The 27,341-nt window shown below is 37.0% G+C and overlaps 1 long non-coding RNA gene across 1 annotated transcript in view; it reads right to left on the reverse strand.

Moving 5' to 3' along the window:
* The window catches only part of LOC309635098, a 536,898-nt gene that overhangs the window by 279,917 nt on the left and 229,640 nt on the right, over positions 1-27,341 (reverse strand). The window contains exon 4 of the long non-coding RNA XR_014248645.1: positions 8,583-8,696. This is a non-coding gene — a long non-coding RNA (uncharacterized lncRNA). The remainder of the gene's footprint in view (positions 1-8,582; positions 8,697-27,341) is intronic.

The following is a 27,341-nucleotide window of genomic DNA, read 5'->3' on the forward strand; positions in this document are numbered from 1 at the left end:
CACACTAAGACTAATTATATGCTTAAATGAAAACTTCATTCACTGGGGAAAAAAATAGAACTATCTTCTGGAAAACAATTGAGTCAAGGAGGAAATCAATCTGTATAAATAAAGGTAATTTTCTGTATGTTAATTACAGAATTAAAAGGCTAAATTTGCATGCTCTGAAGTAAAATATACATTGTAAGGTGTATATAAAATTTACTTGGGGGGGCGGGGATGCTAGGAATTACCTTTTTGAAATAAACTATTTCCTTCAGAGCCGCTGAAACAGAAGAAAAATGAAAAGGCAGAAGAGAGAGATGTTTTTTGTGTACTTTGATGTCTTGGTCAGAGAAAACAGCTTGTAAACATAAACCTCAAAAACAATACCTACGGACGACTCTCTGAATCACGGGAGTTGATTTGCCACGGGTAACTGCTCACAGAGGCCCCCTGTGCGGAGTGATCCAAGACCAGGAGTGGTGTTTCCGGTGTTTGTTCTAAGCCGCTTAAGCGGTGCCTAGTCTCACACTCCAAACTTGGGACCGCTTGTTCTCCTGGACCACAGTTTGCTTTGATTTTTGTGATAGGTTTGAGATGGAAACTACAAAATACCAAGAATACAGACCAGTCCGTCTTTCCTCATCTTTTATTCCTCCCGGCTGTAACGCCAAGGACTTTCTCAGTATTATCTATCATGCTTTCAACCCTCTGTCAGCGGTGGGGTACTCTGATGATCTGAACATTCTAGACTCTGCAGCTGTTCAGATTGGCTTGGCCGTGGGCATGGACACAGAGAGGTTTTGCCTGTAGACTGCAGCTAAGGCTCGGAGGGAAATGATGGGGAGGCGATTCCAGCGAGGAGTAGAGGGGTGTGTTTTGACTCCTTTGAGGACAGGAGAACTCTTCCTTCAGACCTCCTAGGGTCCCTGACTGTACCTAAAAACTAACTGATAAACACAGATTAATAGGAGAAAAGCATACAAATTTATTCGATATAAGTTTTAGGTGAGACGGGAGCCGTCATAAGGAAGCTCCGAAAAAACGATTACGCCTGAGCTGTTTTGTGCTAGGTTTGATGAAGAGTGGAAAGTCGTGGGAGAGCATGCAAGGAAGGACAAAGGGTATGAGCTAAGGGTAGCTAAGTGGGGGGAATCAGCAAGGTCTGTTCGTTGTGCTTCCTCTCAGCGTCTCTCTGTCCTCTGAGGTAAAGATGCTCCTTTCCTCCGGGCATAGGGAAGGACCTCTCACGTGAGGATCTTGTGATCTGCTTCAGGGCAGAAGTGGAAGGTCAGGGAGACCTTGCTTCTGTCCTTTTTCAAATTCCTTTAGCTTAAAATATCCAATATGCCAAGATGCCACATTTTGGGGTGGCACATCCTGATTTTCTTCACACTTTTCATTACTTTCCTGGGACAGGTATTGAAATCTATAGTGACATGCAGTTATAACCTTTTAAAAAATCTTAAACCGGGTGTGGAGGGAGACATTTTTCTCTTAGTTATGGAGATATTTGCATGGCAGGAATAAGCAGGCAGAATTTCAAAAGAGAAGAGCAGTTTAACCTGATGGTTCAGACTGCAGCCTCTGGAGCTAAATCTACTGGGTTCAAGTCCTGGCTCTCACTAGCCTCTGTGCCTTAGTTTCCCCATCTCTGAAGGGGTGAATAATATCTATCGCACAAGGTTGTTATGAGATTAATTAAATTAATATTCACAAAATGCTTAAAATGATGCTTGGTACATAATAATTTTCTTATTAATATCTGTTAAATAAATTTAAAGTGGCTTTAAACAGACACTTTGAATGCTGTAACACTTCCATCTCTGAGCAGATAAGAGGTCAAACTTGTATGTGAGGCACAGTGACTTTAGCAGACCTTGCTTCTGAGCAGTCATCTAAGCCTATATGAGGCCTAGCAGTTAAAATGAGAAAGAAAAGGTAATGCATGACAGAGCCACAAATCTCAGGCGCATTTAGGGCATTTTTCCTGAGATCCTCAATAGGCCAGCTAGTAGTACAATTAAAGCGTATTTAGATACAACTAAATGGTAATAAAACACATTAAACTTTATGGAATTCATAGGTCTACTCATAGGCAAATTTATAGTCAAGGGTTCTTATTATTTAAAAGGTAAAAGAGAAAGGGAAAAATAATCAAATTAACAACTTAGGAAAAAAATACAAGGAGCTTCAGAAAACAGAAAGACATAATCCTCATAAAATCAGAAATTAAAAAAAAAGGAAACATAGAGTTAGTTAATAAAGTCAAGCATAGCTCTTAAAGAAGAAAGGCAGAAACAGCACAAGCAGAGAAAAGAGAAAAACAGTTAAAAAAAACAGTTACAGAAAATATTTGAAAATTATAAAGTACACTATGGATAATGATAAGGAAATAAATTAGGCAATCTCAGCAAAATAGACAATTTTCTGGAAGAAAAATATAAATTACCAAAACTGACTTAACAACAAAAAGAGAACCTGACAAGAGCGATGCTGGTGAAATTATTGATAGAGTCGTTAAAGAACAACCCCCATAAAAGGCTTCAGCCCATTAACCAGGGAATTATTTCAAACATTCAAGGAGCAAAGAATTCCCATGTTGAACATAAACAGTTACTGTATTGAGAAAAAGAAAAGTACTCACATTATTCAATGGAGTGAATATGTATCCCTGAAATTAACACAAAAATTAAAATCGTAGACCAATTTCACTTATGAATACAGAAGTAAAAATCCTAAATACTGTAAAATATTAGCAAAGAGAATCCAAGGTATATTAAAAAAAAAAAAAAATCCACCAATTCCAAGTAGTTATTATCCTAGGATTTTAAAGAAGTTTCAATATCGAGGAACTTTTTATTATATCATATCACATTAGTAGGCTAAATAACAAAAACTAAATTGTTCAACAGATACTTAAAAGACACTTAATATTCATTCCTGTTAATGATGTTTTTAAAAAGGACTAAATGGCTACTTCATTAACATTATTAACAAAATCTTTTCCAAATTAATCCCAACATTATATTTCATGTATATATTTTATAGTATCTTTTCCCAAATGGAAGTCCCTCAGAAATACTGTCGTCTAAAATGTTAATGTGCAATTCTAAAAAAATGGGGGTGGGGATGGGGTAGGTATAAGAATTCTTTGTCCAAATAAGTGTGGGAAATGCTGAATTGAACAAAATTTAAACATATTTCTAACTACAGGATGTCTTGGAAACATTAGTATGGTAGTGTGACTTGCAGATCTCAATGGATTGCAACCTTTTTTTGTTCAAAGCACTAGTCCCCTCAGAACCTAGTTTGGGAAATGTTGTCCTAGAGGGTTTCCTTTTATGTTCAAACAAAATAAGTAGGATTATCTCTATCACTACTTGTATTGATTTAGAAACTCTGACTGGTAAAAGAAGAATGATGAATGATAAAGAGTTAGAGAAAGACAAATACTATATGATATCACTTACATGTGGAATCTAAAAAATAATACAAATGAATGTATATACAAAATAGAAACAGACTCACAGACATAAAAAACAAACTCATGGCTACCAAAGGAGATGGGGAGGGACAAATTAAGGGTATGGGATTAACAGACGCAAACTATTGTACTATGTATAAAAATAAACAACAAGAATATATTATATACTACGGAGAATTCTAGCCATTATCTTGTGATAATCTATAATGGAGCATAATCTGCAAAAAACTGAATCGCTTTGCTGTACACCTGAAAGTAACACAGTATTGTAAATCAACTATAATTCAATGTAAAAAAAATAACAATATATAAGCAGAACAAAATAGGGTTATGACTATTAAAGGAATGTGAAAATATAGATCATATGATATAATCATATCACATAATGATCTACAATTATTTAATCTATAATTATTACAATACTTGTATATTCTCGGTAGCAATAAGACACATAAATGCATGTTCTGGATGAGAAAAGTGGGCTATATGAAAAAATACAAACGTTTTTGAAAATAGAAGATATTTTAATAAATGAGCAGGCATATGGCATTCCCAAATGAAAGGCTGAATGTTACAATCAAACTCTCACTTGGATTTTCAGGGACTTAAAAAGATGACTTTAAAGTCCATCTGAAAAATAGAAAGTGAGACCAGGTTTTCTCATACCTTGACACTGTGATTTTAATTAGTAAATTCTTTTGAAAAGCAGCATGATAAAGCAAGTCAAGAACCTTTAAATGGATCAACCCAGAAACTCTGTTTTGGACTTACAGCCAAAGAAAATAATACAAAATATGGAAGTGTTATACTGTATATGTAAAGATGCTCCATATTTCATTATTTATAATGACAAAAACTGGAGAGAGCCTAAATGGTAATAGCTACCGTTTACAGATCACATATTCACTAAATACGTGGCAGAATTTATAGATATGAAAACTGAGGCTCGGAGAGGAGAAATTGCTTGTCTCTGATCACAGAGGAAAATATTTGAGCCTGCATTCAAGCCCAATTTCTGGGCAAGCCCATGTTCTCTTCACATCTCACGCTGCCACTAAAACTGTGAAAACCATGGACTATTTAAACAAGTATCTCTCATGTGTTCTTCAGAGTATTAAGACCCTTCACAAATAAGATGCTAAGATTTTGGACAATGTTCATAATACTGTAAAATGTAAAGAAGCTATAAGCATATATATACACTGTAACAACTACAGGGAAAATCCAGATGCCCAGAAAAAAGGGCTGGAAGGAAACACCAAAATGCTAGCAGTTTTTTTGTTAGGGTGATAACTTTGTGGACAATATTTCTTTCTCTTGTTTCCAATTTGTTGGTAAGGTAGTCATATTAATTTTATCATTAAAAAGATAAGCTCATAAATTGAAAAAGGAGTAAAAACATTATAACATACAGGAGTAAACTCCGTAAGAGAGGAAAAGCACTGTGTCTAAAACAAAGTTTGTTCCTTTCATAGCACTTTGTAGGTACTTGGCACATATTATGAACTAAATAAATATTCTGTGATTAGATTGAAGCATATCCACATATTACATTTAGCTTTCTGCAAGAAACTGAACGCTCACCAAACAGTGTTGGACAAGAAACGAAAAACCTCATCTGACTGAAATTACAAAGGAGATAGGAAAAATACAGTATCTAGTTTGAAATTTGGCTTCAGCATCATAATATATTGATTTTATAATGCCCAGAGCAACTAAATGCCGCAAACACATAATGTGCCACACAGTATACTGTCTGAAGTTACTTTGGTCATCACCTAAATTTCAGAGAAGAGGTAAGGGACATAGAGACACTATCAAAGAAAGTTGATTTCTTTTACAGCTAATAACCTGTGCTTGGTGGCAGAACGCAGTATCAGAATCACGATTCTGTGTTCAGATCATTTCACCAGCCTTCCCTGCTGTCCCTCCAACACTCCCACAGCTCTCCATCTGCCACCAGCCACCTGCGGTCTCAGACATTCTGATGACCACACAAGTAGGGTTCAAAACGTTACCCAGTCATTTGTATTACATCTTTGATCCTCAGTACTTTTTCCACTGCGATACAGAGATTAAAGTCTCAGGAAGGGAAAAGAGGTGACATATCTTTCAGGGAAATTGAATTTTTCCTGTCAGAGGTGAGAACACTTAAGAGGACACTTTATCCCCAGTACAACATTTCCCCTACTTTAGGAAAACAATTTGGCCTGGAATGGAAGCAACGTCCTCCGGACTCAACTCCCAGCTCTCCTCTCTAGCAAAGTTATTTATTACCATGTGAACACTCCTCCCAGGGTTAGATGCAGTAAGACCAGCACTGTTAGACTCTAGAGAACAGTCTTAACATCTGGATTAAACCTACATAAAATTCAGAGAAACACTTGAGCCCCAGGCAGTTGCTAGCAGTCCCCTTGAGTAGAAGCATCCCCTGGTACCCATAGTAAAGGGAGGGCACTGGGAAGCACCAAATGAAATGGCCCATGAGCTCCCTTTGTTTCCTCCACTCTATTTAATCTTTCACTCATTATCACTCATGGAATAGCACTGGCCAGGCTAAGATTAAAGAGGTACAGAGTAATGGGGGGGGGATAGTCTCCCATCAAAGAGCAAGAGGTATGCACACAGTGCCATATATACAGAGCAACAAACCTGAGTCCTCACTGAAAAAGAGGTCAAGACATTCCATCTGTGTATGGAAAGATGGGTAGTACTCCAAGAGCTTTTTTATTTTATCTTTGAAAACAAAATGATTCAATAATTTCAACAACCAACTATATGCCTGATACTAGACCAGGCAGTGGGGAAATAATAATGAGCTTAAATGATGGAGTCACTTTACGGTTTTCAAAATTTGGTTAGCAAAAAAATGAAGTGGAGGTTAGACCAAGAGTCAAGGGAGAAACAAATAAAACAATGGATTGGGCTGAAGCCAAGATGACTTTGAATATATTTTTTGAAGATTCAGGATTACTGTGAGGAAATTCTCCTATGATTGTCAACAGAAGTATTGTGACAAAAGGACCAATAAATAATCAAATTTATTAGTGTAAAGTACCTATTACAGGGCTTCCCTGGTGGCGCAGTGGTTGAGAATCTGCCTGCCAATGCATGGGACACGGGTTCGAGCCCTGGTCTGGGAAGATCCCACATGCCGCAGAGCAACTGGGCCTGTGAGCCACCACTGCTGAGCCTGCGCGTCTGGAGCCTGTGCTCCGCAGCGGGAGAGGCCGCGATAGTGAGAGGCCCGCGCACCGCGATGAAGAGTGGCCCCGCTTGCCGCAACTAGAGGAAGCCCTCGCACAGAAACGAAGACCCAACACAGCCAAAAAATAAATAAATAAATAATAAAGGTGTTAATAATTTAAAAAAAAAAAAAAATTTAAAAAAAAAGTACCTATTACAGACTTCTGTACTTATTAATATTTACTCAAGTTACTCTTAGGTAGACAATCAGTACTTTAAAATTTTCTATTCAAATATCAGTAGTGTTTGCATCCTCCTCCTTCCTCTCCTTCCTTCCTCTTCTGAGTAATATGTCTTTCCCTCAACTCACTCCCTCTACCCCTAGACCAAGACTCCCACTCCCTGAGGCTGACATCACTCAAGTGTTGATCTGATTTAAACAGTGCACCAAGCTTAAGTTGTGGCAGACAGACTTACACCACCCAGAAGTTGTTGACACCCCAAATTTCCACCAAATTACTGAGCTCATTATTGACCTCAGGGGCAGGAGTCTTTAGAAGTAACCATCCTAAAGCATATGAAATTCAGGGAATCATTGTCATTTAACCATATTCTCTGAGCATCAATTTCTACTAGCCCACACCCAAATCGTGAGCTTTATGAGTGATTTTGCACCTCCGTTGACTTCTGGTAAAAATCTGGAACCCCAAGGTTAGCTCAGTGCAAAACTGACATCAAAATCAGAATCCTTCTTCTGTTCTGGGTCCCTTCCACTGTGTTTCTTTCATTTCTTCATCGATGTTAACTTTGTTTCTAAATTAATTTTAAAAGTCATGCTGGCCACAAACTGTAACTTCACATTCAGATCAAGTGTAAAGACCTCAGAGATCCCCAGCTTCCCTGGGTTATTTTTTTTTTTTTTTCTTTTCAAAACAAATGGCACTGGAAATTAAATTGACTTTTTAAATTTAAAATCCCAGTGCACCTCAAACTGAAGAAAAGAAACTATTAGTACTCAGGTAACCCAGAAGCCACATTTGCAATCAACAGAAAAAGCAAATTACTATTGTTTGCCCTGTCAAGGCTGGTTTAATAGGATTTTCCAATACATAAATTAGAGATCTTGAAGAGCAAAGGCTGCATGTGAAAGAGATGGATATGCTTCAAGATCTGTGATCTGGGCAGCTCTGATCTACAAAATTAAGAGATTTTAAAGGAGCACCAGAAATGTGGCTAAAATTATTTATAATATAGATATAGATATATAAATAGCATTCTGCCAGTGACCTATACTCTGGATTTAAAATTGTAACTCAGGAACACTTCAAAATGACTCCTAAAAATAAATGGTAACTTTCACAGATATTTGTGTAACAGTGAAGAGAGTGAAATCTTTGGTAAACTAAGCAAGGATTGTCCCAGAAAAGAACCATGGCCTCTCTGTGCCTCTTGGGGGCTCTTTTGTGATTACATATGATTATATAAATGAAGGTAAAGGGTGATATATAACGGTCTCTCTCGAAACCCTTGTAATCTGAGCTGCTCAATTAGAAGATTCTGGGTAATTAATGCAAGGGCAGAGATATTTAACCTGAGGTAGCAACAATGTCAGCACAAAAGATAAGCAAAGGTGTCCTTAAGTCTAGTTAAAATCCTTGTTCAAAACTCTGCAATTACACTGATGAGAGGATATAGCTTCATTCATTTTCTCAAAAGGGAAACATGGATATTGCCTTTTTCCCATTTGGGACAAAAAGGAAATGGAGTCCATATACTTTCTGAAAAGGGATTTCCCACATTTATCTTCTTCTCTTTCCCAACTGGCCATGTTGAGAGCAGGGACACAGTAGGAAGCATACATCTCCAAGTCTACGTGACAGGCTAAATCAGGCAAAGAAGATGCTTTTAATTAAGAACCAAATGGTACCTTTAATTATCTCCAGTGTTTTAAATAGGATGAATACACTGCCGGTGGCTTAAATCGGAAATCATGGATCAGAAAGGTGGTCGCCACAAAGTTGATATAAATTCCTGGAGCCATCTAGAGGGGAAAGAAGGAGCAGGGGAGGAAGGATCAAAAAGCAGGACTGATTTTCTGAGCATCATTGCATGACAAGCACTCTGTTTCATGTGTATGCTTTATACTATGTGTTATGATGGTATATCTCCACAATGTAGTTCCAAGAAAGATAAAAAGACCATTCAAATTCTTTAAAAAATCAATCTAAATGGAAGACTATGGTTACATTAAACCATAATGTAACAATAGTTAAGTACAGTTGAAAAGACATTTCTTGTTTTATGAATTGTTCAAGGTGTTTGTTTAATCTACTGATATGTGTTTGATAGGCCTAGTATTTGGAAGGACATATTATTATTATTTTTAAGTATGACATTTATTACTCCAGTCTGGATTCCTGGGAAAGCACAAGCTCTCTAGTTTGAACCTTTCCAGAAGCCATGTGAATTAAGAATCCTTGCTACTATGTGTCTGCACTTCAATTTAATTGGCATGAAGGTATGTATGGGAGAAAAACTGCCTCTACAAAAACTGCCCACCTACATTTGAAAACTGATAAACATCAACAAAAGCAGTGATTTTCAAATGTTAGTATTTATAAGGGTCGCCCGAGTTGGTGTGTACATGTGTGCCTCAAGTTTTACTATGGCAGATCTGGAGAAAGGCCAAGGAATGTGCATTCTTGAAGACACCCCAGATGATTCTGATGTAGATGGCTGGGATCACACCATAAAAACTCTCACTTAATGTTTAGTGGTTGACATGATAAAATGACACTGGCCATAATTACTCTTGCGAAGACTATGTTTCGGCTACAAAGTCAGCTAGCTCAATCAACATTGGTTGAATTCATTAATTAATTGACCCAGTGAAATCAAGACTGAAGCAAAAGTTCAGTTTGGGAAATAGACTTAGGGCTGCCAACTAAGCTATAATGAAGCCCAAGTCACAGCAACCTAAAATTTGCCTATAGACCCTCCCTACTCATCTGCACTTCAACCTTTCTAACTTTTTCAGAAGAACAGCATCTGTATCAACAGCTTTTATTAGAGCATCCAACTGTGACAAATTATTACTTAGCAACAAATTTGGAATTCCCTTGCTCTGCAGGGCTGGGAGGAGTTGCTGTTACGTGAAGAAGGTCAGAAGCTGTCTGCTGCAGCAAGCCACACCTGTACTCACAGCACATCTTGCCTTTCTTTCTCTCTCCTTTGCTTGGCTGAGACTAGCTATTCTAAAATATCTTCCTTAATCTGGTTCTTTGCATTCTGCTTTGCTGGCAGTTTGAAAACCTGTCTCTTTAACCAGTTGATACCTATGCACCAGGTAAAAACTTTCATGCCCTACATTTGGCTTTCTGTAGTCTTAAAAGTCTCCTAATTCCACTTCCAAAGACAGGAATAAAAATTTCAAGAAATGCATACTTCCTGGCAAGAATATGCCTGCCACTGTTCCAAGAGAACCTCCCCCTGCCCTGCTGACTCCTCTCGACAGCCCCAGTCTTGCCTTTCATCCACGAGTCTGCACACTCGTGATTCAGGGAGCATACCCTTCACATTAGCACTAATGGAAAGTAGGCTTGTGCCTGAGGAGATGATGGGCCAGCCCACCTGAAGAAATAAGCCCTCTAAATGCCTGAGGCAAATTGGTACCTGCCCAAGAAACATCTCAGCAGGTAGCAATGGGGCAGTTAAGTCAGACATGGTTCCTACCTTCCTACCCACATTTCCTTCACCACTCTTAAACCTCAGAGAAGTGGAATGCACTCCAGCTAAGCCTATCTGGAAACTCTTAACTTTCATCTTCATGGAAAGAAAAGGATTTTGAAACGAAAATTTAAATGAAACTTCAAACCTCATTAACCATGCCTCCAGTGGCAGGCTACTGGCAATGAATCACAGGCTACCCTGTCTACTGGGAAATGTAAGCTGACACTGGACTTGAAATCTTAGAGCCAACCTGGACTCATAGCTCCTGCTTTGGGTGAGAGGCAGTGAAGCCCAGAGCCTGTAAATGGGCTCCTCTGTTGCACCCAAAATGCACCTTTAACAAACATGAGGAAAACTTGTTTTTGTCACTCTGCCAACTCTCCCTCCAAGATTTATTTGTATTTATCAAGCATTTCCATTTTATGTAAGCAAATGCGTTAATGAGGAAATAAAGTCTTTCTTCATTTTACTTTCTGCACCAGATGAATTTCTCTGACCTCTGAACTTCCACTAAATTGCCGTAACATTCAGGAAGGCCAAAGAGTCAAGAAAACTAAGTCTTGATTGGGAAGCCATACATACATATATATATATATGTATATATATACACACACACATATACATGTACACACAGAGGTGCTAGGAAGGACAATAATCATATTATATGCTTGCATAGTATTTCTTAATTTTTCCAGAGAAACTTCACATCTATTATCCTTCTCAGTGCAAGCATCACCCTTTCTTACCTGAAATATTTTTCAGATATTAAAATGCAATTGTAATTATTTCTATAGGAAATGTCAAGCTGAAAAGAGCAAATTCCAATGTGCTTTCTGGTAATATTTCTCTCTTTTAAATTAGATTTAACAAGCAGTCTTCATGAGCTCAATGGAGAACACCACAGTGATAAGCCTCCCTTTCTTTCCACAATTACCAACATGGAATTTCTACCACCGCAGTTTTCTATCTCCTGTTTTCACCAACTTGTCATACAGACAGCCTGTCTTTCCCCAGTCTAATTTCCTAGCTGCACCCTAAGTCCGCTTTGTCATCAAAGTTCACATTGACTTTTCCAACACTTGCTCCCTAACGGTAAATGGCAGTGCTAGATTTTTACAGTCATGGCAGACACATAAATTTGCAACTAATAAAATAACTAGAATAATAATTATTACTATTTATTGAACACTTTGAGTATGCAAAGCTACTCAAAGTATGTGCCAGGCACTTACAACTACATGCTAAAGTAACTGCATGGCAAAGTAATTATTACACCCATTTCATAAATGACCAAACTGCAGAGAGGTTCAATTACTTATATAGCTTTATATTGCGACTAACCAAAAAATTAGAGATTCAAAATAAGGTCTGTTTGGTAAAAATACTCATACTCTTAAACATTACACACAATCTCATGAATAGACAGGAGTCCGTCCACCTCTTCTTCTTATCAATAAATCCTTTCTTTGACTTGACATTACTAGCCAGGAAGAAAGCATACCCAGGATGATATTTAACAAGTTTTTTGTTTTTGTTTTTGTTTTAACCATGGCCATGATTACCACTGCCACTGTTGCTGCTGCTAACACCTCTTAATTATTCAAATGCTGTTAATGTGTCTCTTAATTTCATGTTTTATAAACAATAATATTCAATAAGAAACTCTTAGCACAAATGTGCCTACACAAACACTCTGAATATGTTTTAGAAATTCTTAGAATAATAATTTTGATATCATTTCTTATTAGTGCTGCATTGATATAAATTGGCCAATCTTCATGGAAAGCATCCATTATAGATGCCTACCATGTTATTTTGACCTTTTTGTTGCATGCATTTTGTTGCTGTTGTTGTGTGTTTTTAAAGTTAATTTCCACCTCCACCCTACCCCGCCTTGTCTAGGTATTAGACAGTGTTTTGCCCTAGTGGAAGTTCAGCAAATGTTTGTTTGATTTGCCTTGAACCATTAGAGATACATTCATTCTCTAAAATGCATAGAAGTGTGAAATAATCCATACAGCGAGCTGTTAATCTGCTAAACTATCAATTAAGGGCACAGCCATCCATAACAGCAATCATTAAAGACTACTAAGTCAATTATCTTGAAGTCTGTGAAACAGATTTCTGTTGGCAGACTTGGACAGCTCAAAGCATCTGCAATATGAATGAATAGGTCAATAATCCATACATTAAATGGTCACTAAGTACTAAAACTCTTTGAAATGATAGGCCATTAAGGCTAAGTCAGTTTCATTTATGGATTTAAAACTCACTTTCAAAATAGTCTCTAGATATGAATTTCTATGATACATCACTCAGGACGTACTGAGAAAGTATGTGTTCATTCATTTCCCCAAAAAGTATGTACTGGATACCTGCCATATCAATGTGATACAATTTATGAAATGTACAAGAAAAGAATGTTGTCCTTAAAGAGCTTATAATCTAAGTATTATCTAAATAGATTATATTATAACAATTTTTTTTATTGTTTGTGAACTTTAAAAATTTTTTTTTTTACATTTTGACCCCCTTTACCCAATTCTCCACCAACACCTCCCACCTCTGGTGAATACCAATCTGTTTTCTGTATCCATGTGCTTGGTTTTGGTTTGTTTGTTTTGGATTCCACATATAAGAAAGATCATATGGTATTTGTCTTTCTCTGTCTGACTTATTTCATTTAGCATAATGCCCTCAAGGTGCATCCATATTGTTATGAATGGCAAGATTTTATTCTTCTTATGTATGTGTGTGTATATATATATACATATATATATATCACAATTTGTTTATCCATTTATCCATTGATGGACACTTAGGTTGTTTCCATATCTTGACTATTGTAAATAGTGCTGCAGTGAACATGGGGGTGCATTTTTCTTTTCAAGTTAGTGTTTTCCTTTTCTTATGATAAATACCCAGAAGTGGAATTGTTGGATCACAAGGTAGTTGTATTTTTAATTTTCTGTGGAACCTCCACACTGTTTTCCATAGGGGCTGCACCAAGTTACATTCCCACCAACAGTGCACAAGGGTTCCCTTTTCTTCACATCCTTGTCAACACTTATTTCTTGTCTTTTTGATAATAGCTATTCTAACAGGTGTGAGGTGATATCTCATTGTAGTTTTGATTTGCATTTCTCTAATCATCAATGATATTGAGCAGCTTTTCATGTACCTGTTGCCCAATTGTATGCCTTCTTTGGAAAAGTGTTTATACAGATCTGCCCATTTTTTAATCAGATTTTTGTTACTGAGTTCTTTATATATTTTAAATATTAGCTCCTTATCAGATATGTGATTTGCAAATATTTTCTTCCATTCAGTAGGTTGTCTTTTTTATTTTGTTGATGGATCCTTTTGCTCTCCAGAACCCCACTTGTTTATTTTTGCTTTTATTGCTTTTACTTTTGGTGTCAGATTCAAAAAATCATCACCAAGACCTATGTCAAGGAGACTATCACTTATATTTTCTTCTAGAAGTTTTAGGGCTTCAGGTCTTATGTTCAAGTCTTTAATCCATTTTGGGTTAAGTTTTGTGGATGGTGTGAGACAGTGGTCCAGTTTCATTATTTTTTATGTGGCTGTCCAATTTCCCCAACACCATTTATTGAAGAGACTATCCTTTCCCCATTATATATTCTTGGCTCCTTCATTGTAAATTAATTGACCACATATGCATGGGTTTTTTCTGGGTTCTCTATTCTGTTTCATTGATCAATATGTATGTTTTTATGCCAATATCATACTATTTTAATGACCATAATTTTGTAATATAGTTTGAAATAAGAGAGTGTGATGCCTCCATCTTTGTTCTTCTTTCTGAAGATTGTTTGAGTGTGATGCCTCCACCTTTGTTCTTCTTTCTGATGATTGTTTTTAGAAAGAAAATTCAGGTAAAGAATGAACTCTGGACTTCCAAGTCAAGTAATATAGCAGATAAATATACTGAGAATTCATTTCTTTATGAAACATCTAGAAATACTGGACAAAATATAACAAATACCCTTTGAAATATATAGCTGAGATCATAAAATATAAGGAAAATACCTAGATACTGAAAAAAAAAAAAGAAAAGCAAATTGAAAACCAGTATAGTAACCTGATGGGAGATATTCAGCTTCCCTTGGGCATTTACTCTTATCTGTAACTTAATTTTATGTTTAGTCTTGCTTTTAACAACAACCTCCAGAGAAATAGAACCTAGGCCCTGGGCTGTAAACTGGGAACTAAGACTCCTGCATAAAGACTGGATCCTTGAAGAGCTACACTCTTAGCGAAAGAATAGGCATGATCTGGAAGATAAGCTTAAACAACTGCTCCAAATGCAACACAAAGAAATGGAAATTAGTAAAGAGAAATTAAGATACATGGGAGACAAAATGAGAGGCTCCAACATATGTCAAATTGGATTTCTAAAAGAAAATAATGAGAATAGAAAAGAGGTAATATTTGTAGAAATTATGACTGAGAATTCTCCAAAATTGATTTTGTAGATAAATGAATCCTAAGACTTAATGACAATAGAAGACAAAAGGTCGTGATTGTTACGACTGCATGTTTATGCCTCACCTGCAAAATTCATATGTTGAAATCCTAACCCCCAATGCGATGGTATTTGGAGGTGAGGACTTTGGGAGGTGATTAGGTCATTAGGTCTTGCCCCTTCTGTCATATGAGGATACAAGGAGAAGATGATAGTCTGCAAGCCAGAAGAAGACCTTCACGAGAACCCAACCATGCTAGCACCCTGATCTCACCCAGACTTCCAGCCTCCAGAACTGTTAGAAATAAATTTCTGTTGTTTACAAGCTACTCAGTCTAATGGTATTTTGTTATAACCATTCAAACTGACTAAAAGTAATAGTTTCAAGCATACAGAGAAAATAACTGTCTGCCCAGAATTATGTACATAGCTAAAAAGTAAAAGAGCAAATTAGGAGAACTGACAGGCAACAGAGTATATTAAAAGAATGCATAAAAGATACACTTCAGTCTGTGCCTTTTGGTTGGGGCATTTCATCCATTTACATTTAAGGTTATTATGTATATGTATGTTCCTATTACTATTTTCTTAATTGTTTTGGGTTTGTTTTTGTGGGTATTTTTCATCATCCAAACAGAAAATAAATAAGGAAACATAAGCTTTAAGTGACACAATAGACCAGATAGATTTAATTGATATTTATAGAACATTCCACCCAAAAGTGACAGAATAGACTTTCTCCTCAAGTGCACATGAAACATTCTCCAGGATAGATCACATCTTGGGTCACAAATCAAGCCTCGGAAAATTTAAGAAACTTGAAATCATATCAAGCATCTTTTCTGGCCACAATGCTATGAGATTGGAAATCAATTACAAGAAAAAAACGGTAAAAAACACAAATACATGGAGGCTAAACAGTGCGCTACTAAATAACCAAGAGATCACTGAAGAAATCAAAGAAGAAATAAAAAAATACATAGAAATAAATGATGACCCAAAACCTATGGGCCTCAGCAAAAGCAGTTCTAAGAGGGAAGTTTATAGCAATTCAATCTCACCTCAGAAAACAAGAGAAATCTCAAATAAACAATCTAACCCTACAGCTAAAACAACTCAAGAAAGAAGAACAAAGAAAACCCGAAGTCAGTAAAAGGAAAGAAAACATAAAGATCAGAGCAGAAATAAATGAAATAGAAACGAAGAAAACAATAGCAAAGGTCAATAAAACTAAAAGTTGGTTCTTTGAGAAGATAAACAAAATTGATAAACCCTTAGCCAGACTCATCAGGGAAAAAAGGGAGAGGATGCAAATCAATAAAATTAGAAATGAAACAGGAAAAATCACAACTGGCACCGCAGAAATACAAAGGATTATAAGAGACTACTACAAACAACCATATGCCAATAAAATGGACAGCCACAAAGAAATGGACCAATTCTTGGAAAGGTACAATTTTCCAAGACTGAACATGGAAGAATTAGAAAATATATACAGATGTATCACAAGTAATGAAATTGAAACTGTAACTAAAAATCTTCCAACAAACAAAAGTCCAGGACCAGGTGGCTTCACAGCTGAATTCGGTCAAACTTTTAGAGAAGACCTAACACCTATCCTTCTCAAACTCGTCCAAAAAGTTGCAGAGGGAGGAACACTCTCAAATTCATTCTATGAAACCACCATCACCCTGATACCAAACCAGGAAAAGATATCACAAAAAAAGAAAATTACAGACCAATATCACTGATGAACATAGATGCAAAAAATCCTGAACAAAATACTAGCAAACAGAATCCAAGAACATATTAAAAGGATCATACACCTTGATCAAGTGGGATTTATCCCAGGAATGCAAGGATTCTTCAATGTATGCAAATCAATCAATGTGATACACCACATTAAAAAATTAAGGAATAAAAACAATATGATCATCTCAATAGATGCAGAAAAAGCTTTTGACAAAATTCAAAACCCATTTATGATAAAAGCTCTCCAGAAAATGGGCATAGAGGGAACCCACCTCAACATAATAAAGGCCATATATGACAAACTCACAGCAAACATCATACTCGATGGTGAAAATCTGAAAGCATTTCCACTAAGATCAGGAACAAGACAAGGGTGTCCACTCTCACAACTCTTATTCAACATAGTTTTGGAAGTCCTACCCACGGCAATCAGAGAAGAAAAAGAAATAAAAGGAATACAAATTGGAAAATAAGAAGTAAAACTGTCACTGTTTGCAGATGACATGATACTATACATAGAAAATCCTAAAGATGCCACCAGAAAACTACTAGACTAATCAATGAATTTGGTAAGGTTGCAGGATACAAAATTAATGCACAGAAATCTCTGGTATTCCTATACACTAACAACGAAAAATCAGAAAGAGAAATTAAGGAAAGAATTCCATTTACCATTGCAACAAAAAGAATAAAATACCAAGGAATAAACCTACCTAAGGAGGCAAAAGACTTGTACTCAGAAAACCATAAAACACTGATGAAAGAAATCAAAGATGACATAAACAGATGGAGAAATATACCATGTTCTTGGATTGGAAGAATCAATATTGTGAAAACGACTGTACTACCCAAAGTAATCTACAGATTCAAGGCAATCCCTATCAAACTACCAATGGCATTCTTCACAGAATTAGAACAAAAAAATTCACAGTTTGTGTGGAAACACAAAAGACCCCGAATAGCCAAAGCAATCTTGAGAAAGAAAAACGGATCTGGAGGAATCAGGCTCCCCGACTTCAAACTGTACTACAAAGCTACAGTAATCAAGACAGTATGGTACTGGCACAAAAACAGAAATATAGATGAATGCAACAGGATAGAAAGCCCAGAGATAAACCCACACACATATGGTCACCTAATTTACGACAAAGGAGGCAAGAACATATAATGGAGAAAAGACAGCCTCTTCAATAAGTGGTGCTGGGAAAACTGGACAGCTACATGTAAAAGAATGAAATTAGAACACTCCCTAACACCATACACAAAAGTAAACTCAAATGGATTAAAGACTTAAATGTAAGGCCAGACACTATAAAACTCTTAGAGAAAAACATAGGCAGAACACTCTATGACATAAATCACTGCAAGATCCTTTTTGACCCACCTCCTAGAGAAATGGAAATAAAAACAAAAATAAACAACTGGGACCTAATGAAACTTAAAAGCTTTTGCACAGCAAAGGAAAACATAAACAAGATGAAAAGACAACCCTCAGAATGGGAGAACATATTTGCAAATGAAGCAACTGACAAAGGATTAATCTCCAAAATCTACAAGCAGCTCATGCAGCTCAATATCAAAAAAAACAAACAACTCAATCCAAAAATGGGCAGAAGACCTAAATAGACATTTCTCCAAAGAAGATATACAGATTGCCAACAAACACATGAAAGGATGCTCAGCATCACTAATCATTAGAGAAATGCAAATCAAAACTACAATGAGGTATCACCTCACACCAGTCAGAATGGCCATCATCAAAAAATCTACAAACAATAAATACTGGAGAGGGTGTGGAGAAAAGGAAACCTTCTTGCACTGTTGGTGGTAATGTAAATTGATACAGCCACTATGGAGAACAGTATGGAGGTTCCTTAAAAAGCTAAAAATAGAACTACCATACAACCCACCAATCCCACTACTGGGCATATACCCTGAGAAAACCATAATTCAAAAAGAGTCATGTACCACAATGTTCATTGCAGCTCTATTTACAACAGCCAGGATATGGAAGCAACCTAAGTGTCCATCGACAGATGGATGGATAAAGAAGATGTGGCACATATATACAATGGAATATTACTCAGCCATAAAAAGAAACGAAATTGAGTTATTTGTAGTGAGGTGGATGGACCTAGAGTGTGTCGTACAGTGTGAAGTAAGTCAGAAAGAGAAAAACAAATACAGTATGCTAATGTATATATATGGAATTTAAAAAGAAAATGGTAGTGATGAACCTAGCGGCAGGGCAGGAATAAAGATGTAGACACTGAGAATGGACTTGAGGACATGGGCCAGAGGGGGAAGGTGGAGCCAACTGAGAGTAGCATCGACATACATACACTAGCAAATATAAAATAGATAGCTAGTGGGAAGCAGCAGCATAGCACAGGGATATCAGCTCGGTGCTTTGTGACAACCTAGAGGGGTGGGATCGGGAGGGTGGGAGGGAGGTTCAAGAGGGAGGGTATATGGGGATATATGTATGCATATGGTTGATTCACTTTGTTGTACAACAGAAACTAACACAGCATTGTGAAGCAATTATACTTCAATAAAGTTGTATAAAAAAAAAAGATATACTTCAGAAGGAAGAAACATGATCTCAGGAGGAAAGTATGAGATGCTAGGAGTAGTGAATAAAGAATCTGGCAAATATGTGGCTAGATCTAAACAGATTATATAAAACAACAGATTTGAAGAAAAAAAACTATAGATTTGGGTGTTATAAAAATAGGTGACAACTATAATACTGGATAACAATAATATAGAACATGGGAAGGATATAATCATGTTTAAAGAATTCTGAAATTATTTCATTGTTCATGAAGACAGTAGTGATATTAAATTTAAACTTTAGTAACTTAAGTAGGCATATTAAAAGTTTTTGAGCGATCACTCAAAGAGCTACAGCATATATAACTTCCAAAGCAGTGGGAATAGGGAATAAAACAAACAAAAACTCTAAGGATTCAATAGTGGCAGAAAAGAAAATATAAAATATGAAGTAAAAAAGTAAGATAAGACAAATTAAAAGTATAAGTAATAATAAGTGTAAATGGTCTAAACTATTCAGTTAATAAGCATAAATTATTAAATTGGGTTAAAAATAAATACAGCTTTAGGCTATATACAAAAAATCACATAATACATAAGGACTCAGAAATACTTAAAATAAAAGGCTAGAAAAAGAATATATCACTCAAATATTAGACAGAAGAAAGCTAGATTAATACCAGAAAAAAATAATTTAAAAAAAAAGCATTTTAGGAATAAAGAAAAGTTAATATTTAATAATAAAAGTTTTGATTCATGAGGAAGATTTATCAATTTTAAACTTGTAGGTACCTAAACTCAACAAGCATGAGGCAAAAAATTGACAAAACTGCAAGGAGAAATTGACAAATCCACCAGAGTCGTAAGCAATTTTAATATACCTCTCTCAGAAATTGATAGATAAAGCAGACAGAAAATGAGTAAGACAATAGAAGATTGGAAAAAAACTATAAACAAGTTTGATTTGACTGACATATATAGAACTCTGCATATAGCAATTCAGACATACTTTATGAAAATTAGCCACATAATGGGCCAAAAGCAAATCTTATTAAATATCAAAGAATCATTATAATAAAGTCCATGTTCCCTGGCCACAGTGCAACTAAATTAAAATCAATAACAAGGCAAAACTATAGAGACAGGAATCAGATCATTTGTTGCTGAAGGCTGGAGTATAGAATAGGAGACTGATTACAAAGGGACATGAGGGAATTTTGTGGGGTGATGAAAATAATCCATATTTGATTTTAGTAATGGCTTCATGACTGTATGTATTTGTCAAAACTCATCAAACTATAAACCTAAAATGGATAAATGCTGTTGGGGGATGGTGGTAGAAAACTCCTATTCTGCCTTCTTGCTGATGTCATTCTTCTCAAAATATTTTTTCTAACACAAAATAATAGTCTATAACTTTCTCATCTCAGTTATAATCCTAGAAACAAAAATCAAAAGTAAATTATTAGCAAGAAAATATAAGTACATCAGGGTTTTCTTATTGTTTAATCATTGACAAGATGGGTTTATTCTGGAAATACCAAGATGGTTACTCAACATGCACATTTCTGCTATGAACATACATCTTTTGGAGCCTTACTTTATCTGAACAGTACTAGAGAAAAATCCTTCCAGAGCTTTTTTAAAATAAAAATTATTATAATTTATTTTTTCTTCTTATAAAATCAATACATGTTTATTTTAGAGCCATAATAAAGTACAGATAAGCCAAAAGAAAATATTAATTACACAATAATCAAACTCAAAGGAAACCACTTAAAACTGCTGTAAAACCTTCCATATCTTTTCCCTGCTTATTTATATACCTATTTCTTGCTTAATGTCCTTAACTGTTTTTTAAAAAATGACTCTGAAATGACCCACATGATCCGTTGATCTTGGCATCATATATATTTGTGCTATATCTACACTTTGCCCCAGAACAGAAGACAATAATACCATCTCAATAGTACAGTTGCACAAAACCCCACACTCAAATGTCATCATCTTGAAATTCTTAATAACTTTATTTTTAAATTTGGTAAATGAAGGCTGGCGAAACAATGGAGCACATAGCGGGGCCTTAGATACTTATCTCCCAGCATGCACTGCCTCCTCACCTTCCCAGGAACGATTCTCAACCACCTGCCCCAGACCTAGCAACTGTTGCTGCCCTCTGGCCCCAGCTGGGCCTGAGCAGGGAAGGGTGAAGTTTGGCACACATGCACCAAGTTGCAGGGTGGAGTGCCAGATGACTGGGAAGGTCAGCCCTTACCCTGCAAATATCCCTGTGCTCAAGGAAGCACATTAAATAGCAAATTTTAAAAATAAATCAAGACAGAGGATGCAAAAGAAAGGGGAAAGCTATTTGCCTGCTGTTTGAAAAGGGGCCTACATTTTTATATTGCACTAGAGCCCACAAATGATGTAGCCGGCCATGTATACCAAATGTACGCATCCTCCTGCCATTCCCATGCCCACACTCAAAGTACCAGCTATCCTAAACTTTATTTAGATGTTCAAACAAGCCAAGCTTATGCTTTTCCTGGCTTCTACACACACTATTCCATCTGCTCAAATATCCCTTTTGGTGAAGCCTTCTCTGACCATTGAGAAGCACACCAGGGTTGCATGAAGTGTCCCTGCTGCATACTCGAACAGGGCTCCCTTTCTCCCTGTCCAACTGCTAATGCCAGTCTTCACAGTCAGCCTAAGTTCTCTCTGCTCTGTGAATCTTTTTTTCAACTACATGAGATAACAGGTATGTTGGTTTTTTTAAATGTATGCCGTCATGACTCTGAAGACTGGCAATAACTTGGGTAAGTGGTGAGATGGTGGGAGAGCATTTCAGGTGATAAAAACACAGTGAGCAAATACACACGTGAGGACAGAAGCATACTTGGGTAGCTGTCCACTGGCCTATGTGAAATGAAAAAGACAGATTCCTTGGGAGGACCAAGGCGAGGACAGGTTGAAGAGGCGGTTGGAACCCAGTTGTGCAGGGACTAAATGCCAGAATAAGAAAGTTGGGCTTTATTCTCTAGGCTCTGGGACTTCTTTAAGGTCTTTGAGTGTAAGAATAGTGTACTCCAGTGTCATTTTCAGAAGATTAATATGGCAGCTGTGTATGAGATAAATTAGATAAGCCTAAGAGTAAAGACAAGAAGACAAATAAAGAGGTTTTTAAATATGGAGGACTGAAGCAACAGGAACCTAAACATGGATGGTGGGGAGAGACAAAGAAAGGCTCAGATTTAAGAAACATTACAAAGGAATCACAGGAATAGATTATGAAATTGGAATGTGCTCCTATTCCACTGAGATGTAGACAAAATAAAAGCGTATGAAGGGTGAGGAAAGGGAAAATCTGGAAATCTTCAATCATATTTCTAATTGCAACAATATTGATGATGACTGACTTTTTAAAATCTACAAGCTCAACCTCTGGCAATAATCTTCTTTCAACTATACATGAGCACATGTTTTCAAATGCATCTGTTCAAGAGAACGCTTTTGCCCTTCCCCCAGAAATACCACAATCAGCAGCCTCTGCATGCAATGCAAATTATAGGATTAAGAAGCTGCTATTAGCTGCTAACAAATTAAACAGGGTAGATGGCCACCTTATTTTTCTCTCTGTTCCAGGTAAATAGTGAACTGTAAAATAAAGATATTTTCTTAATTTAACACAGAACCATTGTCCCTTAGTAGTGAGACCTTGACCTGATTTTTATACGCTGGATAAGATACTATTAGCATAAGATACGATTTGTGACTGATTAGTCATCTAAATTTTTTTTTAAAAAGTGTCAGCCAATGTTATGCTAAATTGCCACCTAATTTTCAAATGAAATATTTGAACTCTTATTTCAACTCCTTAAGTATATGTCTACACAATATAGAATATACTATAGAATACACTAGAATTAAATTTAATAATGTTCTAACTTCTAATCTGATTTTATTATGTTCTAATGGATTTAAAGCATAAATACATTTCTTTTCTTAAAAAAGCAAAATGGGGGCATTCATACTGCTAATCCATTAGCATTCACTTGGATTTTGAATACTTAATGAATTATCTTTAATGCACTAGCCCTCATACAAACAAAATATTATTTCTGCCCCAAGGAAATGCTTTCCACTCCACACTGAAGATATAGTACTAAAACAATGTAAATATTAAAGCTTAATGTTTTAAGGCACTGTTGTAAGTTGAGAGCATGTAGGGGTGGTTGCAGAGAGAGGGATTTTGATTGTGTCAATATTAAAGTCATATATATATTTATCAATATATATATATAGATAGATAGATAGATAGATATGTATCTAGATATGTAGATATGTGCCAGGACACTCAAAAAAAGGAAAATCCATATCCAACTGGAATGCAAAAAGACAAAACCCTTTCTATAAAGGCTTTTGTTAACACAACATGGAGAAAGCAGCCATCTCAATAAGAGGATGCTAACCTCTGCAAAAAGAGAAAGCGAATTATAGGGATCTTGGTTTAGAGACTCAGAGATGCAGCAACCATCAACAAGCTTAACCAGAATTCAGCAACAAAGCATGTGTCAAGGACAAGACTCACTAACGTGCATCCATGTTTTCACCTTCCCCATTAAAAAAAAAATCTGTCTTCTACCATTCAGCTTTTCTTCCTCTCTGATCTCCTAAGGACTTAGCGTCTCTTTGCCAGACCAGTTGCTCTGGAGTTTCTCTGGAGAGTAGGTACAATAGAGAATTTTAAAAGAACCTTGTGCTCAGAAGGGTCCCTTTCTTGGTTTAATGCTCTGTTGTAGCCTTCTGGAAATTTTTCATAATTTTTGAACAAGGGACCCCATACTTTTATTTTGCATGGGGCTTCACAAATTATGTAGCTGGTCCTGAATCCATAGGGCGGAAAAATCCAGGAGCAGCAGCAATAGTTAGCACACACACAAACAGCTGGACAGGACAAGCCACGCTCAACAGCTATCAGTGGCTCACTAGTCAGATCACGGGAAATTTCCAGGAAAGCCCCAAAAGACACACAGTCTCCTCCCTGTGGCCCTGAGGCCACCCACACCTTCCCCTACACCTGGAGCCCACTTTGGAAAGGAGGATGGACCTTTGAGAGAGGAGAAATAGCAATAATAAAGAGTTTGAACTTTAAATCACCTGAATATTTACCCAAAACATAAAACCCAGATAGCTTTACTTTAGAAATTTAAGTTTTTTCCACCATTTTCAGGTATAAAGCTCAAAATCAAAGGAACATCACTTTAGAACAAAATAAAATTTTTCTTATATTTTTCCCCATCTACATCATCATTATGTAAATTTTGACCCCTCTATAGAAGGAAAGCAGTACACACTCAGAAAATGAACTATTTCAGATTCAAGGGCTTGCCCTCCCACACATGAGTTATCCATGAATAGTTTAGGTGTATAAGTCCTAGTTTGAGACTCTCTTTTGTTAAGCATTCTGGAAAAAGTGTGATCAGAATACCAGTTGCAGGGGCGCGGGGACGGGGGGGGGGACTGTTTTGTCCTCTTTTAGCAATCATCTGGACATGTGGACGTGGACCTCTGAAACAGGAATCTCTGCAGGGATGCTTGGCAGTAAAATAAGGCAATCCAGAAAATATGTAAAATATACATTTCAGAGCAGATTTTTAAAATATACCAGATGGTTAGTCATTGTTTTTTTTTCAAAGTTCCTCATAAAAACATATGAAATACTTTCCTTCTCTTTAGATTAAGCCTACTCAAGCATGACAGATGACATGATTTCCCATTCAGGAAAATGTTTCATTACTTCAAAATAGGATAGATGGCTATAAAATGCCCTTTTCTTATGAAATTTAGAGGTGAACTCACTGGTACTACTCTTCCTCTTCTGTTTCTCCCCCATACACGCCCTTTCTTCATCAAGAAGTTCCCTGACCTGTTACCCCTTCTCTTTAATGTAGTCCCTTTGGTGGCCTCTTGTGCTGTATTTTACTAAAGGAGAAGAAGAGGTCATGGTAAAGAAGACAGAAAACTGATGGAAAGGTATCTACAGTTTACCTGGGAATTCAAAGCCAAGAGTAATTGAGATGATTTCCCTCAGACGTCGTAACAAATGTTAAGCCTGTAGTGCTGCACTTAGCATTCAATGGGTGTTCTAAGTGTCAGTCACTTCCATTATTTTGCCCTAATCATAAAAGGGCCATTTTGCCAGCAATATCTGTGCTGAAACCTCAGTGCTCTCTCCACTGCCATTTTCCCACACCCACCTGAACCAGACTTGTTAAGAGAACCAGTCACGGAGGCCCAGGAAGATCTGGAACAAAAGTATGGCTGTGAAAAGTTAGATTACAAAGGCTTTGTTATCATGGTTTTATGGTATATGTCACCTTATAATTTATTATAGAGTTTCTCAATTTTTCTATCCATATAAAAGCACCATGAAGACACAGGCCATGCCTGTCTGGTTCATTATCACATCCTAGCACCTAGGATAGCACATAGTAGGCGCTTAATATATATGTGTTAAATGAATAGGCAAATCAAACAAATAATAGATGCTGACATTTAAAATCACATAGCCCAATCCATTTCCAAGTGGCCCAGAGAGTTGCCCAAGGTCAATGAAATATGGAACTAACCCTAAAAGTAATGGATTTCTATGTCCCACTGCACAGATCCCTGAATTATGAGCACTTTCTCCAACTGAAATAACATGAACATAATTTTCTTCCCAATTATTCTGGCTGAGGGATATACAAAAGGTTTCAGTGGGTGGAAGATTTACGGCACAGCTTCTGGGAAAGCCTAGAAGCACCATGGGGCAACTGCTAAAGGTCTTACGGTAATTAAATCGAGAAGCCTGGGGACCCCTGGAGGCCCACACGGTAGGCAGGAGGACTGCCCTCCTGGAGGAAGGCACTTTCGCTGATGTCCATTATACAAAAAGATCCTTAGGCAAGCAAGAATGAAAGCAAATACAAGAAAAGAAAAATGCCTGTGATTTCCTGTTGCTTCCAAAGTTCTCACGTACACTGACCTCTAACGTAGCCTTCAGCTTGATTGAATATTTCCCTGTCCTATTATAGCAAGGTGGACAATTCACACCCTAAAACTCGGATATACAGATCTTCCTCAACTCACGATGGGGTTACGTCCCAATAAACCCATTGTAAGTTGAAAATATCGTTAAGACAAAAATGCATTTAATACACCTAACCCACTTAACATCATAGCTTAGCCTCGCCTACCTTAAATGTGCTCAGAACACTTATATTAGCCTACAGATGGGCAAAATCATCTAACACAAAGCCTGTTTCATAGTAAAGTGTTGAATATCTCGCCTAATTGAATATTGTACTGAAAGTGAAAAACAGAATGGCTGTCTGGGTAGAAAATGGTTATAAGAGTACAAGTTGTTTACCCTCGTGATTGTGACCGTGTAGCTGACTGGGAGCTGCAGCTCACTGCTGCAGCCCAGCATCACGAGAGAGGATCATACCCCATATCATTAGCCCGGGGAAGGATCAAAATTCAAAATTCAAAGCATGATTTCCACTGAATGCATACTGCTTTCACACCATGGTAAATTCAAAAACTATCGGAATTTGGGGACAATCTATACTACAAAAAACAATGCAACATCCTTTGTATCCTTATAAGTTAACTAAACCTCTCACGAGCACCTCCCTTTAACTGGTAATTAGGAGAATGGGGGAAGGTAGAAAGGGAGAGACAAGAAGGAGGAATTTTAGACTAATAAAGATTTCTCTGTCTAAGCAATTTATAAGAATTTCTTAAGGTCTCATTTGGAAAAATACTCAACCTCTCAGGTTCTCTTTATGACATTCCCCCCATTTTTTAAGAGAAGGTGTCACATGGGTATAAAGAGTAGCTTACGAGTCCTCAGTGTGTTGGGGTTGGGGGTGGGGCTTGATCAGCAGAGGGTCCTTTGGGTCCTGTCACTAGGGCAGCCCTGGGCCCTCAGTTCCCATGAGGTGACTACTGGGGGCAGCACTGCACTGGAGCAGCAGTTGGAATCCACGATCAACGTTACCCACCTCTGGTTGAGAAGGGCCCCTGCTTCCTGATGGCCCATTCTACATCTCTGTGCGCCCCAGTGGGGACCATGGGAACTTTGAAAGCCTCTGCAACCCGTCCACTGGCTTT

The sequence above is a fragment of the Balaenoptera borealis genome (assembly GCF_965194805.1).
Source record: "Balaenoptera borealis genome assembly, chromosome: 9".
Classification (NCBI taxonomy): domain Eukaryota; kingdom Metazoa; phylum Chordata; class Mammalia; order Artiodactyla; family Balaenopteridae; genus Balaenoptera; species Balaenoptera borealis.